The sequence below is a fragment of the Hemitrygon akajei genome, chromosome 12 (assembly GCF_048418815.1).
Source record: "Hemitrygon akajei chromosome 12, sHemAka1.3, whole genome shotgun sequence".
Classification (NCBI taxonomy): domain Eukaryota; kingdom Metazoa; phylum Chordata; class Chondrichthyes; order Myliobatiformes; family Dasyatidae; genus Hemitrygon; species Hemitrygon akajei.
This window is the reverse complement of record NC_133135.1, coordinates 69,014,565-69,020,818: the sequence shown is the minus strand read 5'-3', so window position 1 is coordinate 69,020,818 and position 6,254 is coordinate 69,014,565. Positions and strand designations below refer to the sequence as shown.

At 39.5% G+C, this 6,254-nt stretch overlaps 1 protein-coding gene across 2 annotated transcripts in view; it reads left to right on the top strand.

Moving 5' to 3' along the window:
* Window positions 1–50: 50 nt before the first annotated feature.
* LOC140737177 (UDP-N-acetylglucosamine transporter-like) overlaps window positions 51–6,254 on the top strand; it is a 65,736-nt gene continuing 59,532 nt past the window's right edge. Inside the window, exon 1 of one of the 2 annotated variants that reach the window (XM_073063410.1) lies at window positions 51–137. The gene's annotated coding sequence lies outside the window, so the exon portion shown is untranslated. Of the gene's footprint in view, window positions 245–6,254 lie in introns of both variants that reach the window. The other variant, XM_073063411.1, reaches the window with a different exon arrangement.

Here is a 6,254-nt window from a genome sequence, read left to right as displayed (position 1 = left end):
GTGGACTTGGCCAAATAAGCAATGAGGAGAGCGTAGCCCATAAATCGCGCTCATTGGTCTAGTGGCACGTCTTGAGATTAGTTGCTGGTGAAGATAATGCTTAGTCCTGTATGTTGTTAATGGTCTTCAGATTCTCGGTAATACCTTTTTTTTGTTACTGTTGTCATGTATAATTCATGAAAGAAGATCGGCATCCTTTTGTTAAGTAGAGCAGCTGCTAAAAAGTTGAACAGAACATTCGTAGGTAATATACAGTACTATATCAGACGTGTAGAATGTGAAATAAAATGCAACTTCACTGTATCCGTCCGAAATTTGTTCACTTTTGGATTCACACGAAGCTTATTGGTTGCATATTTGTAGTATTTTCTGGATGTGTTGTGGGGCTTAGTCAAGTGTTTCTTTCCATAGTAACATAATTTCTATTTTTAAATTCTAAGATTTGTTCGAACTCTTGGTGTTGTGAGATCGGTTATATGACTTCATACCATGCAATGTAGAATACTTCTGTATTGTTGAGTAGGATTTTTCCTTTATTTTAGACTTTTACTAGCCTTATCAGTCGTTAGTGTGTTTAATTGCTAAAGCTGTTAAAATAGAACTAGCACAATTAACACGAATCTGTTTTGTCAGGTGAATTAAGTATAGGTTGTCATATTTGGGGAGAATATCAGGATCATTAATGTGCAGTGATGGAATGATTCGGAGTCTTGATTTCATCTAAATTAAAATTGTGGTTGTTAATAATTAAATTGTGTTTTCTGAGGTCAACTGATTTTTAGAATTTCTTGGTATTATTGATCAAAGTAAGAGTTTTTTGTTCTATTGTTTCTCAAGTATTACTAAAATATTTTTCTTTATGTGATAATGTTACTATTGTTTGTTCATATTATAAAAATGTCTACAGTAAACCTTCAATAGTCTGATGGATTTGATGCTGTTATGGTAAATTTTCTGGATATTGGCTGTTATTTTGTAATGCAACACACTTTTAATTTACTTTTTAAAATTTATTACACAGTATTATAATAATTCTAGTAGTCAGTTGAAATGTAGTTGGCATCTCTTACCTTCTAAGTAAATGCTGTGTTGTCATTTCTGATTAGTTGAGTAATGAATCACCTGAATCTTGCTATACTTCATAAGTATGCTAGAGACTGCCAAGCAATGTGATATATAAATGCAAGAATGTGTATTGAGAAGTGTTAATCTGAGACTTTTCATAGTAATTGTATTGACTTTCACAACCCTGTGTACAACAGTATAGCTGTCCAAGTAGACCTATTGTCTCTACCTGCTCCTGCTGAACTCGTTCCCTCACACCCCATTCCCACCTACATCTTCAACACTTCTCAGACTCTTGATCTCTTCAGTAACTTTCAATTCCCTAACCCAGACCACCTCATTTTCACAATGAATGTTCAGTCCCTGTACACTTCTATTCCCCCATCAAGAAGGCCTCAAAGCTCTCTCTTATTTCTTAAAAAGACCAACCAATTCCCCTCCGCCATGTAATAGAACTGGTCCTCACCCTCAACAGTTTTTCCATTGGCTTCTCCCACTTTCTCCAGAATCAAGGGGTAGCCATGGGCCCCAGCTATGCCTGCCGCTTTGTTGGCTACGTAGAACTGTCCACATTCAAAGCCTTCCCCGGTTATACTTCTCAACTCTTCCTCCGTTAAGTTGACAAATGCATTGGCGCTGCTTCTTGCACCCATGCTGAGCTCGTCAATTTCATCAACTTTACCTCTGTCTTCCACACTGCCCTTAGATTCACTTGGTTCATTTCTGACACCTCCCTCCCTTTTCTCGATCTGTCTACATCTCTGGAGACAAACTGTCAACTGCCATCTTTTATAAACTTACCGATTCCCATAGGTATCTTTACTATACCTCTTCCCGCCCTGCATCCTGGAAAAATTATATTCCCTTTTCCCCATTCCTTCATTGCCACCACATCTGTTCCGAGGATGTATCTATCTTTTCCAGGAAATCAAAGATGTCTTCCTTCAAAGAATGGGGTTTCCCTTTTTCCACTATTGATACTGCCCTTACCCTCATCTCCTCCATTTCCTGAACATCTTGCTCACCACATCTTCCCACTACCTTAACAAGGATAGAGTTCCTCTTGTCCACCCCATCAGCCTCTGCATCCAACACGTCATCCTCCACAACTTCTGCCCTCTCCAAAGGGATCCCACCACTAGACATATCTTTACATCCCTGTCCTCTTTCCACAGGGATCAGGGATTGCTCCCTCTGCAATTCCCTTATCCATTCATCCTCTCCCCCCCCCCCCCCATCTCCCCCTGGAACTTATCCCTGCAAGTAGCCCAAGTGCTACACCTGCCTGTTCTCCTCCTCCCTCACCTCCATCCAGGGTCCCAAACAGTCCTAACAGGTGTGGCAACAATTCACCTGCAAATCTGCTGGGATGAACTATTGTGTCTGGCACTCCCAATGTGGCCTTATCTACATTAGTGAGACCTATCATAAATTGGGAAGCCGCTTCATCAGCCACCTCCGCTCCATCCACCAAAAGCGGAACTTCCTGGTGGACAAACATTTTAATTCCCATTCTCATTCCTGTTCGGACATGTTGGTCCACGGCCTCGTCTTGTGCCAAGGGGAGGCCACCCTTGGTGGAGGAACAACACCTTGTGTTCTGTCTTGGTGGCCACCAATTTGATGGCATGACTAGATTTCTCTTTCTGGTTTAAAAAAAAAAAAAAAATCCCCTCTCTGTCCCCTCTTCTATTCCCCGCTCTGTCCTTTCACCCCTTCTAATCTGCATATTACTACTCCCTGGGTCCCCTCCTCCTTCCCTTTCTCCTATGGTCCATTCTCTTCTCCTATCCTTTTCCAGCCTTTTATCTTTCCCACCCACTCACCTATCACATTTTAGCTAGCGTCCTTCCCCTTTCCCTTCCCCCCCCCACTTTTTATTATGGCATCTTCCCCCTTTTCAGTCCTGAAGAAGGGTCTCTGACCAAAACATTGACTGTTTATTCATTTCTATGGATGCTGCCTGACGTTCTGAGTTGTTCCAGCATTTTGTGTGTGTTAGATAGATGTATCCATTATAATATATAGTGTATGTAGGCCTCCATTAGTCCCCAGGGGTGTCAAACTCATTTTAGGTCACGGGCCGGATTGAGCAAAATGCAGCTTCATGCGGGCCGGATCAGTCGGACGCGTGCGAACGCAGCTTTCGTTGCCTCCGTTTTTCAGCCTGCTCTCATGTGTCTCAGTCTCTGCTATAACTACAAAGTGTTTCACTTTACAAATTCCGTTTCTTATGAAGAAGACTGCCGAGCAAGACTGCCGAATAAACACTAAAAACCCTGAAAACCTGGTACCTGAATAAACTCAGCATTAGCCATATCATATGCCATAGGCGCTTCGATTACTGGGGCCAGCTTTAATAGTAATTAGATATTATCTCGCGGGCCAAAGATAATTCCACCGCGGGCCTTGAGTTTGACATATATGTGATAGACCATGGATTTGCACCTTGGAAAGTTTCCAGGGCGCAAGCCTGGGCAAAGTTTTTTTTTATATGGAAGACTGGCAGTTGCCCAAGCTGTAAGTCTCCCCTCTCCACGCCACCGATGTTGTCCAAGGGAATGGCATTAGGACCCATACAGCTTGGCACCGGTGTCGTCGCAGAGCAATGTGTGGTTAAGTGCCTTGCTCAAGGACACATACGCAAGCCTCAGTCAAGGCTTGAACTAGCGACCTTCAGATAACTAGACGAACGCCTTAACCATTTGGCCACTTGATATTATATTTAATATAATATAAAATATTATATAGAGCCCTAGTGAGACTACATCTGGAAGATTTTTGTTGAGTCATTATTCTGCAAATAATGATAGATCATTATTTATAACTTATAATATAGATCATTATTAATGATAGATCATGTTATAAATGACAGCCAAATCACTTACATAGTTTGCTTATGGTAAATTCAGAAGAGTTGATGACTTTCCAATAGAGGTGCTTGATGTTATCTCTAAAGATAATATCAAGAAGCTAATTCTGAAGATGACAATTGGGCATCAAAATATGCTACTACTCTGTATGACATTTGTTTTTAACGGCCCTTGGTATTTGAAGGATGCAAATTTGTCAAGCAGCAGTCTCCTTGATTTTCCTTTTCTGGATTTTGCAATACTAAAGTTCTGAAATTTTTAGATATTTAAAACTGTGTAATGCAGCAACATGTGGAAATGAGAGAAGGTGGTCCTTGGGCTGGGAAGTGTAGCTAGTGGAAATGACAATAGCTAGTTTGCTCCTTAATTCAGTACCCTTTGTTTCAAATGTGAGGTACTATTGTGTAAATATTCTTGATAGTCTCAAAAGGCTACCTTTTGGAAAAATGTGTATCTACTTTTGTAATCAAACGCTCTTGTAAAGAGCCAACAGATTGTTTCAATGTGTAATAACATGCATACACATGAAGCAAGCCTTCTGTGATTTGTGTAGAAATATGCCCAGGTCATTCCGCGCACCAATAACTTTCAGTCTCACCATGGTTTCAAAAAAAAGGCTCTTAATTTGTTTTCTAGCAAAGTGTTTTTTTTCTGCAGTTGATTTCATCTGTCAAGACCTTGGATTTTAACTTGGTCTGTATGTATCTTCCTCACAAGTATTACCCTTGTTATAAGCTTTAGGCTTGGCTCAGTTATTGAAGAATCAAATTCAATTGAGCTACTCAAGCTGTACTCTTTTTTTCTACTTAAAATTGAAACATTTTCTCAATACCCAATAGCCCATTATTTGCTTTATCTTGGACTTCAAAGGTAATTTAAGGATTTAGAAGAAAAAATAAGGATTTATTGATTTTTTTTTTGAAGGCTGAAGCCTTGTTGAGCTTTAAGACATTGGTTTTGAGATTCATTGTTCATAGATTGAGCTACCTAATACATAAAACTGATTAAAAGATGAATATAGAAAAATTGTTTTCAATTAACAATGTGATCTGGGCATTTTCTTTTTTTTAGTCTACTTTATAACTATTGCTGATGATATTTGGGTAGGAATCAGCAAAACATTGTACCATTTTTGGTTTTTAGAGCATAGTGGCTAATTTCAATGTCTCTAATATAACCTCGGCAAGACTGACAAATTTGCAAATTGGTTTTGATTCGTGAGCTTCTACCATGTTTGCTTTTCCAAGTCAGGAGAAACAAAATCACACCTATTAAAGTTGGAATTCAGAGCGATGTAGATTAGAAAAAGTGCAATCCTTTCAAATACCTGGTTTAAAACCAAGTGCTTGCAGGAGTTTGAGCCAGAAGTTTAATATCTATGGTCTGAAATCTGGGCTAGAGATTGGAAATATTCAAGTTCAATTTTATTGTCATTCAACCATATGGTTGTATACAGCTAAATGAAATATCATACCTCTGGGCCATGGTGCAAAACACAGTGCATATAAACACAGCATACAGTATATAATTACAATCCAACACATACAGTCATACTATAATAGCACAAGTCCTTGAGTGGCATAGTCTGAAGGTTGATGTAAAGTGCAAGATGCATGTTTATGTAGGTCAGTATAATGTTACTGGCACTATATAATAAAACAAGCTGTAGTGTAGGTATAATAAAACAAGCTGTAGTGAAGCAGCAGCAATAAAAGATGAACAGTGACAGGTGCTGGATGAGGGCGTTTGTGAGTTGGGAAGTGAGGGGTGTGGCGGTATCGCATTCAGACAGGATGCATGTGTATTGGGTGGCAGCAGGATGTTAAGAAGTCTAAATATTGATTTGAGTACATCCACCATAGTAATCAGGGAAGTTAAATTTGGTTTATTTTGATATGTAGATATTGTATTGCTACAATAAAGAAAAGCCCATGTTATTACAGGAAAAATTCTAGTAAAGATAAAGCAGTGGCTGATTGGCAAGAAGCGAAGAGTGGGAATAAAGGGAGCCTTTACTGGTTGGCTGCTGGTGATTTGGATGACGGAACAGGTGGCTTTGTTGCAAAGTTTGTAGATGATATGAAGATAGTTGGAGGGGCAGGTAGTTTTGAGGAAACGGGTTACAGAAGGACTTAGACAGATTAGAAGAATGGGCAAAGAAGTGGCAGATGGGATACCATGCCAGAAAGTATATGGTGATGTACTTTGATAGAAGAAATGAAAGGGTTGACTATTTTCTGAATGGAGAGAAAATACAAAAACTGAGGTGCAAAGGGACTTGGGAGTCCTTGTGCAGGGTTCCTGACAGGTTAATTT